At 46.8% G+C, this 14,699-nt stretch overlaps 1 protein-coding gene across 1 annotated transcript in view; it reads left to right on the top strand.

The window, feature by feature from the left end:
• ASIC2 (acid sensing ion channel subunit 2) overlaps positions 1-14,699 on the top strand; it is a 233,164-nt gene that overhangs the window by 154,122 nt on the left and 64,343 nt on the right. The gene's annotated exons all lie outside the window — the stretch shown is intronic.

Below are 14,699 nucleotides of genomic sequence, written 5' to 3'. Positions count from 1 at the left end.
GGACCATGGATGCAAAAGAGACCAAATAAGACTAATGCTGTGTTCTGGGTATAAGGTTAGGAATGGTGAAGAGGCTCAGAAGATGGACCCGAGGAGGCGCCACAAGGGGGAGTAGAGGGGAGAGAAAGTTCAAGCAGGAGGGAGACCCTGGGCCCTCAGGTTGGAGCTGGGGGCTGGGAACGGTGGATGGAAGCCAAGCAGTCCAGCCCCCACTTCCTACAGCCAGTCCTTCCCATTGTGATGCCCAGCCCTACCCATGCCCAGGCCTTCCAGGCTTCTAAGGTAGCAAAGGGTTCTACCCCAGTGTTGACTGACTGCAGACTCCAAGCTCTCCCCCTGTCACCATGCTCTCCCTTCTTCCCGGCACCTCTTGCTTGCACACCCTGCCAGAGAGAAGTGGGTGCGGCCAGTTGCCTCACCTTATGGTTAGTTCTCCTGCTCTCCTTCATCACACGCATCCTTCAGGTAATGCCTTCTGTCTACTCACCTCACACTCCAGGCCCTCTGAGCCCCATCTGCTGCTTGCTACTAATGAGACACTTAGTGCATCCCATCTACTTTTCTAAATTCGGTGCCCCTCCCCTCTAGCAAATGGATGAAAGTTTGGGTTACCGCCAGGCTCCAGCTTCCCTGCATGCTGGCCAGCGGAGCCTGGTTCTCCAGAACCTCCTGGGGCCAGCCTGTGTCCTATGACCACGGAGCCCTATAGATAACCCTGGGTCCTGGGAGCTGGATCTTGGTCCAAAGAGAGACCCTACCTTGTAAACACCAGAACATATTTGCTTATTGAACCACCTGTGGGACAGGAGAGCAATGAGGAAATTAAAAAGGGGTCTTGGAGACTGGGCTGACTATGCGCCACACTAGAATGTCCCCTGGGCCAAACGTCCTTGTGCAGGGAGCGCCCTGGAAGTATGCCCCTGAAGGCAGGCTCAGTCGCACATGGACCTAGCCAGTATGTTCCCAAATGGGCCCTGTGGAAATCAGGAGTTTGGGATGTTACATGTTCTAGGAATAAAAAAGCCCTGGGAAACTGACTAGACAAGTTAAACACATTTATTCATTGCAGGAAGTCTTTAATATGCCACATCATGCATCCTCCAAGATAGGAATATTGCACGGAGCATTTATCTCCCAGAGGCCTTTGAGTGCAAGCCTTCTTTCTCATGGAGGAGCTCACAAGACAGAAAAAGGACAGAAAAGCTGTCCTAGACTGTAGAAGCGCAGATGTCATGGCCAGCATTTTCTAAAGGAAATTAAACTGAAGGCAGGTGGGAGGTTGTTAAAAATGAAACTCTGTGTAGATGCCTCTGAGAAACTTCAAAGAAAAAAAAAGAAACAGGCAGTGGGTGATCTCAGTTGTGCATGAGAGAAACAGGATTCAAACAAGCTTAGGCATAAAAGGAATCGTATTGCCCCGGAATCCAAGGCAAGCTTCAACAACCAAACAGTGGGAGGGCAAGGACGCAGCTCCAGCAACGACTGCAACAGAGGGCTCAGGCCCCTTCACTCTGCTTCTCTGGCCTCTCCTCTCTCTGCATCCCTTCATTCTCTCTCACCAGAGACAGGCTGTTTTCACACATGTATTTTTTTTTCACACATGGTTCCCAATAGTTTTATATTTTACACATCCTACCACCAGGGAGAGACTGTTCTGAGTCTCTTACTGAACTGATCCCCTATTTAAAACACACACACAAACACACACACAGGGAAGGGAGTCATTGGCACAGGTCAGTCAGGTGCCTGCCCCTGGACCAATCAGTGACCACGGAGTTCATGGAAGGCCATGAGAGCCCTAAGGAAGCTGGGGAGATGGCAGCTGGAAGGAGTTCCCAAGAGATTGTCTCATGAGTGGCCATGCTGGGGGAGGTAGAGACCAGGGTGAGGGGAGAGGGTGAGTTACATCTGAGGACACCAGAGTTGGTGTACAAGGAGCTCTTTAATGAGCTCGATTTCTGGATATATAGGCTCAAATAGGACCCTCCCTTTCTCATCTCCTTCTACCCGTCATTCATCCCAATGCCAAACAACATTCTTGTCAAATATTATCTCCTTGGTTTCTCCAAATCCTAGTATTTTAAAAAATGAATTTGATATCATATATTTGAACGAAGGAATTACTTGAAGAGTCTATGCTCTAATAGAATATATACCCGCCCCCTTCTTATTCCTCTCTGCCTCATCACTTCCTATTCCATCCATTTATTCACATGGCTATAGCCACACTGGCTTCCCTGTGGCTTCTGGAACACCCCCAAGAACACTGTCACTTTAGGGCATCCTCATTCTTCATTTCCTCCACCTAGAATCCTCTTCGCTTAGACCCACGTGGCTAACTGCCTCCCTCCATCAAGTCATTGCTCAGTGAGGCCTCCCTTGACCACCTCATTTAAAATTGTACTCCACCCCACTCCTCACCTCTCTTCTCTGCTCTGCTTGTCGTTTTCTCAATGACCTGTGTCTGCTTCAAGGATACCATATGATTTACTTATTGATTTTTTCTTGTCTATCCCCTTTTACTAAAACATATGCTCCAAGAGGTTAGGGACCTTAGATGTCTGGCTCACTTACATATACCAGGTTAATAAATGTCTGTTGATATATTTGTTGAGAGACAAAAAAATTGCTGCGCACACTGATGGGGCCAGGATAAGGAAGACACTGACGTTAATAAGCTACTATGTGCCGTGAACATTCTATCCCAAGAATCCTTCCAGTTACCCTGCTAACAAGGGTTATAATCCCCATTGAAAGATAGAGAAACTGGAGCCCTGAGAGGCTGCATGAGCTTCCTAAGAACACACACCTGGTTAAGTAGTTAAACCAAGCTAAAAACCCACTTGTGAACCCAAAGGCCATTCTCCTTTTACCACATTCCTTTAATGTTCAAAATGTGATTGTAAAGGCACTACCGTGAAAATAGCTCCGGGGAAAAAAAGGTTCAGGTGACATCTTTGAAGAGAGAATGGCATATAATGATAGGTCCATTGATGTCCTTTTCTATTTTTTTCTGGGTTTTTTTTTTCTTTTTTTCTTGCAACAGCAGAATCCTTGTACAACAGAAGCTTCAGCACAGTGCCAATATATAAAACAGATGAAGGCAGAGCTACTCCAGTTGAACTGGAGACGGGCAATCCCAGTTTGATTTCTCCAGGTTCACGGTGGCCAACCGCAGGATGTTCCCTAAGGACAACCCTAGGGCTCTGAGGATCCCAGTTTGAAAACCGCTGCACGGACTGATGTTATTGGAGTGAAAACTCAGTTGGTTGGTTCTGCGGCTGTGTACGTCACAGCGACCAACGCCAAACACCGTTCCCCCTCTCCCAGGATGGCGTCTCTCAGACGTGTCCTCTGAGCTCCAGAGCCTCAGGGAAGATGACAGCCGGGACAGTCAGGGACATGGTGGGTTGGACACCAGTGTTTATGGAGGCTCCCTTCCCAAGCCCCACCCAAATGGCAATGAAGGATTTATTTTTTTAAGGGCAAAGTGGATGGGAGAGAAGACAACAGTAGATGTCAATAAACTTTTAAGATGGAAAGCAGATGCTAGCTGACTCGGCAGAGCAGACAAGGCTGAAAGATGAGGGTCTGAACTGGGAAGCCAAACAGTTCTCACCATAGCAGCTCAAGAATGGATCAGGGGTTGAAGGCATTGGATTCTACTGAAGACAGAGATGAGAGGTGGAGTTAAAATTGGGAGGATTATAAAAGGAGCTGTTAAGTCCCCATGATATTCTCCCATGGCCCAGAGTAGTCAGACAAATACCTCCCCACCTGCGGCTGAAAATGTAATCGAAACAGATAGGCTCTGGGCTGGGGCAAACCAGGCAAAGCCAAGGGCACGGGTGAGGTGCTATATAGAAAACAGGGAGACGAGGTGAAACTCTGCTTACTGAGTAGTGAGACCTCCATGCAAGCTAACCTACCCTACCCCTACACAGAATTCTGGAGATACTGACAAGCTCAAGAGAAAAGGCCCGCACAGAGTGACAGTGAGGAGTCTCCAAACAAAACGGCCGGGTTAGATCACTCCAGAGTGAAGGCTCTTTGGCCAGTCCTCCCACACATAAGGAATATGTGCAGCCTTTAAGTTTCTCTCAACTGTGAATGGACAGCCAAAATGCCAGGCATTTAAGGGACGCTACTAACAGTAAAGGAACTAAAACAAACAAACAAAAAAGAAACTTGAAGGAAATAGAGGTAATGATTAATGGCACAAGCTCTAGACCCTGGGTTCAAATCCCAGGTATACAATTTACCAACTGTGTAACCTTGGGCAAGTTACTTAGCTACTCTGGGCTCCAGTTCCATCACCTGTAAAATGGCAATAATATTGTTATCTATTCTGTAAGGAAGATTGAAATGAGTTCATATTTGTGAAGTACTTAGAAAAGTGCCTTAATAATACTAGGTACTACATAAGTGTTTGATAAATAAAATAAATAAATAAATGCGGGGAACAGAAAGAATGATCAAACTGCTTTAATTAAAATTCTCAAGAGATAAGAGATGGTACTGCATCCATAAACACGAGCTATTAAAATAGGATGCTATTAAAAAGTAACAAAGAAGTTTTAAAAACTGGGAATTAAAAATACAATTGCAAACATTTTTCAAACTCATAGAAAGATTGAAATTGAGGAAATCTTTTGAAAAGTAAAACAAAAAGACAAACAGATGGAAAATGGGAGAGGAAAAAATATGAAAATGACAGAGTACATCCAGGAAGTCCAGCATCCTACTATTAGGAATTATAGAATAACAAAATGGGGAAATGGAGAAGAGGATGTTGCCAAAGAAATAATGTAAGAAAAATTCCCAACTAAAGCACGTGATTTTCCATATCAAAAGAATTCACCAAATCCTGTCTGCAATAAGCAGCAAAAACAGTCAGACCAAGACACATCCTTGAAATTCAGGGATAAATAGAAAACCTTAAAAACTTCCAAAAAGAAAAACAAGTGACACATCTAGGATCTTGAATCAGAATAGCCTGCGACTTCCTGACAGATAATGTTGAAGAGAGAAACAGTGGTACAATGCTTTCGAATTGTGGGGGGAGGACATTTTTTCCTAGAATAGAATTCTTTTTATAATTTAACTATAGTTGGTAGTATATAATATTAGTAATATTAGTTTCAGATGTACAACATAGTGATCCAGCATTTTTATACCTTACAATGTGGTCACCCCTCCTAATTCTAGTAATCATCTGTTACCATGGAAACCTAACAGTATTACTGACCTTCATCTTTTCACCCATTCTCCTACCTGCCTCTCCTCTGACAACCATCCCTCTGATCTCTGTTTATATGAGTCTGTCTGTTCATTTGTTTTCTTTTTTTAGATTCCACATGTAAGTGTCTTTCCCTGTTTGACTTATTTCACGTAGCATAATACCCTCTAAGTCCACCCATGTTGTTGCAAATGGCAAGATTTCATTCCTTTTTATTGCTGAGTGATATTTCATTATGTATATGTACTACATCTGCTTTACCCATTCATCTATCAATGGACACCTAGCTTGCTTTCATATCTGGGCTAGCGTAAATAATGCTGCAATGAACATCGGGCTGCATACATATTTTCCAATTAGTGTTTTTCTTTTCTTTGGATAAATACCCAGAAGTGGAATTGTTGGGTCATATGGTAGATCGATCTTTAGTTTTTTTGAGAAATCTCCATACTGTTTTCCACAGTGGCCGCAACAGCTTGAAGTCCCACCACCAGTGCACAAGGGTCCCCTTTTCTCCACATCCTCACCAACACGTTATTTGTTAATAACTTTTTGATAATAGCCATTCTGACTGGTGCGAGGTCATATATCATTGTTTTGATTTACATTTCCTTAATGATATAAGATAGAATTCTATATCCAGCAAGCTACAAATGAAGTGTGAAGGTAGAATTCAGTTTCAAATATATTCCAATATTCAAATATATTTAAATATATTCAAATATATATTTTTTGATGAGAACATTTAAGTTCTACTCTCTTAGCAGATTTTATTTATGCAAAACGGTGTTATCAACTCTAGTCACCATGTTTTACATTAGATCCTCTGACCTTGTCCATCTCATAACTGAAAGTTTGCACCCTTTTAACAGCCTCTCCCTACTTTCTTATTTCTCCCCAGCCCCTGGCAATCTACTTTTTTACTCTCTGTTTCTATGAATTTGACTCTTTTCCTTGCCATTTCTGTGATAAGTAACCTGACAAACCAAATAAACCAACAAAAAAGAGGGGAAAAAACAGTAAGAACAAAATAGTTTCTCAAGAAAGAAATAAACAACAGAGTATCCTACAAGGCTGGGGGATGTTCACAGTCATAATTTTGTGAAAGCTGGACACTGGCTCACACAAAATGTCACAGAGCTGTGCACAGGAAGGTGAAAGGAAAGCAAATATGATGAGACCCTTCATGTAAGAAGCGACATCCTCATCTCCACAGTAGGAATTCAGTAGAGGAAATCTAAAATTTTTAGAAACCAAGAAATAACTCAAGCGATTGGTGCCTGTGATGAGCATATGAAAGGAAGTACCAGAAGAAACAGCTGACACCATTGAGAGGAGCTGCCTCTGAGGAGGGAGGCTCAGGGCTCGTGGAGAGGTGGAGCAGCAAACTGCTGTTTTTCATTGGCAGTCTTGTAATGCCATTTGGCTTTTTAAGTTATGTACATATATTGATTTGATAAAAAGAAAAATTAAATTTAAAATAATCATGAATTTTCCATGTAGCTGGAAGGCCTGAGCAAATGATCAAGGATAGCACATTTCCTAGTCCCCATCATAAATGAGACACGGCAGGAGTGGATGCAGACAGTTGCTATGGTTTCTGCAACAACTCTGCTCCCAGGAAAACCTCTGGCCGTGGTGCCAGGTGACAGGGACCTCCCCAGAAGTGCAGCTGCAGGCTCTGGCCTGAACCGGAGAGTTCTGAGCACAAGGACAGGCAGCAGGCAGCTGGGGTTCTGAGCTCACTCTCAGGGTGGCCTTTGTGCCAGACAGAGGGTCCCCACAAGTGCCTGGAGAAATTATGCCATCAGTCAGGACCACTGGAGTCAGGCATCCACTGCGCCTCCAGAAGCAGCCAGCCTTTTATCATCCCAAGAAGACCTGTTAAGTGCTGTGCAGAACATAGATGTGCCCTCGTTAAAACTCCCAGCTAGGCATCCAGTGCTCTGAGGTGAACATCTAGGGGGTGGATGAAACACAGCCACCTCAGAGTTCATGTCTGCATAGTTGGTAAATCACCAAGAGCACCTACCGTGTGCAGGCCCACAGAGATAGTGATGAAAAGGCCCAGTCCAGGCTTTCAAATAGATCACAACTAGGGACCATCTTGAAGCTCCATTTATGTAGTACATGGAAGTTTAATGATCCAACAGCCTTTATGTAAAGTGCCTAAGGAGTGACAAGGCAGTCACAGTCTGGTCGGGGGCAGGTAAACAAATGTCATCAAGCACTATGACAGACAGAGGAGAGATGGAGCACAAAGGAGGGGACAATAGGTTCTGGAAAGGAGGAAAAGGGTACCTCAGGGCAGGCTTTAGAAGGGAAATGACCTTTGGTCTTAGTCTCAGGTGGCTAGGCGGTATGTAGGAGTGAGGGGGATGTGGGTCTCGGCAGGTGAAAGGTCATGGAGACGGAGGGAAATCAGGAGCAAAGGCCAAGAACATCCTGGATTGTCCTGCAGTAGCTGGATCTAAGGATGGGAGCTGGGGCTGCAGAGGCAGGCAGAGGTCAGGTCACCAGGGCCTGGCGTATTCTGCTAACACACAGATGTCCCACCCAAAGTGTAGAACACTCTGCATTGTAACTGATGATGCCCAGGGGACTCATACTCTAATGTGAGAAGCTCTGAGGTAGACTGCACTTCCCCACCCTTTGGAAATAGGAGGATGACATTTTGACATCCGGGTATTTCTCAGACATCTCCCCCACATAAGCATTATCATGCTTTTTTATATTCATTGATTGAGAAAACAGTCACAAGAAGTTGCTATGAATTCAGTAATGCTTTGAATGATTTTGAATTCCATAACTGCATCGCAATCTATAGACGTGATCTGTTCGGCAATCTGGTCGTACCTAACTTCCGCCACCAGTGGGTGTAAACAGAATTTCTATGAATAGAATCTTAATCATCCACCAACTTCCCCTGCAATTTCAAAGACATGACACTCCCGATGGCTTTTCAAGGGTGGTATCTCCTGCGTGCCAGTCCCCCACCCAGACTGAGCAGCCTTCTTAGCAAATAATTTATAATCTCTGAGCCTGAATGCACTAGGAAAACTCATTTAAAGAATCCCTGGAATAAATCTTTTTGTAATGAGACCAGCCCCAACTCCCCACAGGGTGCCTTCACTAATGCATGTTTTGTAAATATTCTATTTAACAGGGATGTGTTAAGTGTAGCCATTCTTCTCTGTTGCATATCTAAGACCTAACTTTAACCATCTCCTTCCCCAACATGGTGCTTCACTGTACAGCACAGAAGGTGCGTCGCCCACATTCTACCCTCTGATCCTCATGCGTACACTCCTATGAATAGACAGAGCAGTTCTACCATTTATCAGATTAACCCATTTAACTAACAGATGTGGCAAGCTAGTCTCTGAGATGCCGAATGACTTTCCCATGATCTCACAGCTAAAAAAGTATTGCAACTCAGAAGTCAGTCCCTATCTTATGATTTGGTCCTTGGCTCTTTCCACCAAGAACTAGTGTTCCTTTACAAATGAAAACAGAAAAAGCAGGGGAAAGGTTTGTTTTGGGCGACACTCGGTATAACAGAGGGTAACATGTTTTTGCTGCAGAGTGTCTCGGGGCCTTTAAAACGCTTGTGTGTTTTGAGGCTCTGCAGGAGGGGCTGGCATTTTCAGCCCCACCAAACTCTTGTGGCCACTTGATAACATCTGCAGGATCAGGAGCAGTTGGTGTGAATGCTCTGCTGCATCCCGATGCTGCCCAGAACAGACGTAATTGCATCCCATCCGGCATGGGGAGGAACACTGATTTTAATTCCTCCAGAAGCTCACCTAGCCTCTAAATCTCACCCATGGGCACTCAAGTATGAGCATGTGCATCTCTGTGCTGGGTGCGGGTTTTCTTACCTGGGCATACTGCTCGGCTGGGCCTGTCTGCCAGGGGAGGGGCGGACAGGGAGGACAAGGCGCACGTCACCCAATTTTAGCTAGGTAGCAATTTATGGATTCTTTGGTTGTCTGTAGGAAAATCAGACTCTTCTGGCTTGATGTGAGTGGTGAATGGCTATATCTTTTGTTGATAAATCTATTTTTCAGGAAGTTCAAATCAGATGCAGTGAAGTTAGGAGAATTGTATTTGGTCCCCAGCTCATCGAATTTCAGAACTGAAAATAACCAGAGAGATCAGCACCCCCTTCATTTCAGCAAGGAGGAAACTAAGGCTCAGAGAGGCAATGTAACTTATCTGAAGACTCACTGCTATTAAGCAGTGGGGCTGTGAGTCAGACCCGGAGCCCACGCTTTTCCTGATGTACTTCCTTGCTCCTCTCCTCAGCCCCACCTCAGCCTGCTTGGGTTTCTCTGTAAGAGCCAAGAGAGCATGAAGGACCAAAGTGGCACCCCTAGTTGACCACCCAAACAGCATCTGGAAGACCCTTTCCACCAGGCCTCTCAAGAGCTAGAGTTGGGACCTCAGTCCCCATCATTGTCACCGTCACGTGCTCAGTGAGCTTTCTGCTCAACTCAGATGAGAGAACATAGGCTGCCAAACCCAATACAAATTAAATTAATCTTCCCCCTTTATCCCTGTCCAGTTTAGAACTTTATTGGCTTGTCATCCAGGACCGCTGTCTTTTCTGGCCAACTGGCAAAGGGCAAAGGAGGGTCAGGAATCAAGGGACCTGGTTCTTGGGCTTTACTAAGCCACCACCTGTCCTGTGGCCAGTGGACACTGTGTTCTCTGTGAGTCTCAATTTTCTCACCTGAAAGATGGAAAGTTAGTTGAATTTAAAAAGTGTCAAGGGCTCTCCTAGCTCCAAAATTCTATGCATCCATGAATCACAGACCCTGGGCCTCTCCTTCACTGTCTCTCCTCCCTCCCTGTTTCTCTCCCTCTCCCTCTCCCTCTCATACACACACACACACTTTTCAGTCCCCAAGAAATTGCTGTGCCTCAGCACTGAGTCATTAGTGGCAGCCAGAGAAGGCACTTGGGGATGGGAGAATGGCCCAGTGATAGATGGGCCCAGGCCCTCCCCTGCCTGAAATATGGAATAGACACTATAGGCCTGTGTCCCTGATCATGGGGAACAGTGAGGCCCCAAGGACGGGTCTCATCTCAACAAACAGGTTCCCAGTGGATAAGCCACTGTGATTTCCTGGTCAGCAGAGACCAGGTAGAGAGCAATCGCACTAGACAGTAACACCAGCTGTGTCCCTTTAGGGGGCCATCACAGGCAGTCTTTGCTATCCCTGCCCAGCCCCTGCACGCTCTGGTCTCAAGCCCCTACACAGTCACTCATGAGCCTGTTACCATCTGCTGCCTCACGATGTGGCAGAGGTTCCTCAGCAGTCTCAGCAGGCCTCATGTAGACCCCTCTTGGCCACAAACTCACTGTGGGACCCATACAAATCTGTCACCCTCTCAGAATCACTATTGCTCATCTATACAACCAGGGGGAGAGGGGAGGATTCTGTGAGTCTCAGAGGTCAGCCATGCAGTTTTGTTTACTTCAACAGCACTTACTTATTGAGCACCTACTGAATGCCAGGCATTATGCATATAAACGTAAATAAAACATTGACTCTGTCCCCAAGGAGTCTCTCAGTCTTAGTGGACAGAAAGTTATGACTAACTGTGGAAATGGTAAATACCAGATGTTGGGATTTACCCAGGAGGGAAGGCTTCTAGGAAGTGGCGACAGTGAAGCTGGTAGGGGTCAGCCAGATGAAAGGAAGAACAGGCCTAAGGTGCCACTGTCTCAGAATGCCTGGCTCACTCCTTGAGGAAGAGCTACTCCATCTGTGTGTGCCAGAGCTCCACCCACCTTGGCCCCACCCAGTGTGGAAGGTGGGACCCCAGGAACTTCAGTGGCAATTGGCTGTCCTGGGGGAGATGAGGGGAGGATCCTGAGCCCCTCCCCATGGAAGTCTGGCCAGGCTGAGCGCATTCCTGAGAGCAGCCCTTCTAACTAAGCCTCCAGCAATGTAGACGTGCTGGTCAGCTCTAGTGGGGAAGGTTAGCGTGGACACAGGAGACTCCGTTGGTCATAGTATGCATCTTCGGGTCCTTGAAGGGTCGTCAAGTGGAAGGAGGGATTTTAGGAGCAGGGATAAAATCTATAAGCAGGCAATTTTCCACTGAATGAAGGATGAACTTTGAAAACCATGGCTGCCCCTGCAGGTGGTGAGGCCTCCATCCCTAAAGCTGCTCAAACATAATGGCTGTCCTTCAGTGAATGGTGTCAGACAGGGGCCTCCTGCTGTCTCTCAGAGGCCCCTGAGGGCTCGACCAATGGGGCCCAACAGGAAATCAACAGCCGCCAGAGACAGGGTAATATAAGAAAAAATATTCACAGAGGATTGTTTACAAAGGTGTGGGTAAAGCTGAGGGCAGGCAATATGGGATGGTGGAGTGTCCTGGACCTGGTAGCAGGGAGAACCACCCCAAGTGAAAGAGGGGAACGAGCTGGTATCAGAACCCAGACAGGAGGCAGTAAGAAGAGTTCCCCCCAAGTTTCCCAACCCAGAGCTGTGGTCTTCAAGGGTACATGCTGCTAACCTGCCATGACCCAGCAAATAAAGTTGTGAGACTGAAGATCTACCCTGACCCTCCTCTGTCCTCTGGTTTCCTACCTGGGCCACCATTGGCTGGACCCAATCAGAAGCAGAGGGCAAAGGAGCCCATCAGTACAATATCAACCAGGGCAGCTTCCAGGGAGAGAGCACAGTGGTGAGGAGTGTATGGGTCAGACAAACAGAAGCTGTCATGCACCGAGATGACCCCCCACCATGCAGCTGGCATCCCTTCCACCCTCTCCTTCCAAACTAGCTTTCCCAGCCACAGTTACAAAGTCAGACTTGCCCAACATGAAATTGCTTTGTATCAGCCCAACCCTGCCTTAGCCTAGAAAATTTCTTCAGATTCTGAGAGCAGCTTCCCTTCCTACTTCTCTCTCCAGTGTTTATTTCCTCAGCGTGTTTCCTGTAATTTGCAAAGATTAAAGATTTAAGCTTCTTTTATTGCAATGTACTTTCCCTGCCTCATTACACATTCTACCCATCGCTCCCTGTCTCCTCCTGCGGAGCCCCCAAATCTTCTCTGCACAAGCAGAAAATGCTCCGCAGGTAGACCTCGCCTGGTACCACCATGACCATGCTCCTGAAAAATGAAAGAGATTCAGCCTCTGCAGGTTGAACATGCTCTACTACCCTCCTCGTGATTCAACATCATCTTTCATGCTAAGCTGTCTGGGTTTCAGCTTGGTCCCAATTAACAAGGGTTCCCAACACTGTGTGTGTAGTAACTTGTCCGTTCTCTGCTCTCTCGCTCTCTCTTGCTCTCTGGGACTTTGAATCCTGCTATTCCTGATGTGTAAACAAGTCTTCACTGCACTAGGGGCCTGCACCCTTTGAAGCAGCTCAGTGTTGAATCATTTAGTGGTGAGAGGACTATGAGAATGTGAATAGTTCTGCCCAGCACCAATCTGTGTTATTGCCAGGGCCGGCCTACTGGATGTGTGGCCTGTGCGGTCCCCTGTGCTCAGAAGGGCTTAATGTTCTGTTATTGCTGTCTTAAAACTCAATACTTCTTTAGTAAGGGGCCCCATATTTTCATATTGCACTGGGACCTAAAAGTTGTGTGGGTGGTCCCAGCTATCATTATTGTTATTGCTGCTGCCGTTGTTTTGTGGGGGTGATTCCAACTGCATTCTAGTTTGAGAACCTCAGAGGTGCATAGCCTGAGCCTTTGGCTCTAACACCTATGTTTGATAACTTCAGCTCTTACATTGGGTCTTTATATATACACTGATAACGTGCCCCATCCAGAAATTGGGGAAACTGAGGGCAGGTTTGGAACAGGGACATAAGGGGGCCTGTTGTTCATTCTCAGCCAAGGGAAGCCAAGGGCAGTTCCGTGAAGGAAGAGAAACAAACTCTACCCGGCATTGTAAGAGTAAGTGGCACTTTGGCCAAAGCCAGAGACGATCTAGGACTGCAGTCACGGGCTGACCATGAATTCTGCTGCTGAGAACCCCACCCGAATCACCGAGAGGAGACCCAGAGGGGCAGCTGCTTAGGAAAGCAGGGTGGTGGAGTCCTTCTCACCCCCTGGTCTGAGAGGGCTGGGGTCTGCTCACAGCTGACATTCTACAGCTGTGCTGCCCACGTGTGGCTATTTCAGTTTAAGTTAATGAATTAAAATTAAATTAAAATAAATTAATAAAGCAAGCAAAGGCAAGGTAAATGCGCAAGGTGATGGATGTGTTAATTAAGTGGAAGAAATTATTTTTCAAGGTATACAGATCTCAGATCATCCTGTTGTCCACTTTAAATATCTCACAGTTTTGTCAATTATACCTCAATAAAGCCAGGGGGAATTAATTAGTTAATTAATTAAAATTTCAGTGCCTCAGCTGCACTAATCATACTTCACGTGGCTGCCATGTTGAATAGCACAGATCATAGAACATTCCGTCTTCACAGAAAGTTCCACTGGACAGCACTGGTCTGAAGAGAGCAGAAGACGCCTACCTTTTACCCGTCACCTTTTCCACCCTTGCCTATCGGTTTATAAAGACAGGAGATAACCTCAGGATTTTACTCTGCCCCAGCGCCTCTGCCTCTGAGTCAACTCCCCTTGTGAACCCTAACCGAGTCTGAGTAGCCTTGGAAGCGCTCACTGACACAGGCACGCGGCATTTAGGACGGAAAGGCTTCCTTTGTTCCCCTCCCTATGAGCCACAGGAGCCCCCCTGCGAGCCTGTTTCACTGGCTCTAAGGTTTCAGGGCTCTCGCAGGCGCCCAGCCTCAGCTGGCTGTGGGAAACAAGCCTTGGCATCGCGCCCGCTCTGACCGCCTCTGAATGTGCGTTCAGTTCACCCAAGCACTGGCATCCTGTGCTCCTAACGTCACAACACGGTCACTCTGTCCCAACTGAGAGCCTGTTCTTGGGGCTTCTCCACCTCTCCTCAACCCCACCTTCGGGCAGGCCTTAGAAAACAGCCACAGAAAGCTGACAGCTCACCCTCATCCTCCCATCCATCCTCCCTCTCCCACAGTCCCCCTCCCCATCAGCCTGTGGTCCAGGCCCTGGGAGAGGTGATGGGCACTGGAATGAACAGGAAGCACTCTGTCCCCTCTGAGGCATTCGCCATGGGCAGGAGAGAGGGACACAAAACCACAGGCATTCAGGGAGGGACAGATGGGCAGGAGTTTGGACCAAGTGATCTGCATAAAGACATGGAAGAACAGTTGACTGCTGGGTGGAGGGGGATGTGCTTGTGGATTGCCTCGTATTCTCTCCCTCACCACGGAGACTTAGAATGGGAGACAGAGGGTCTCTTTTGCTGACCCCCTGTGTCTGCCACTGGATTCCTCATCCAGACTATGAAAGCCCTGCCTGGCCCTGTCTGCCCACTAAATCCTTCTTTCTGTGTACCCCCAACCTTGGAATTCTCACCCAGCTCTGGACCCCTTTCCCTGCT

The sequence above is a fragment of the Desmodus rotundus genome, chromosome 9 (genome assembly GCF_022682495.2).
Source record: "Desmodus rotundus isolate HL8 chromosome 9, HLdesRot8A.1, whole genome shotgun sequence".
NCBI classification, from domain to species: Eukaryota; Metazoa; Chordata; class Mammalia; order Chiroptera; family Phyllostomidae; genus Desmodus; species Desmodus rotundus.
Note: the sequence above shows the minus strand (reverse complement) of the source record. Positions and strands in the feature narration are given on the sequence as shown.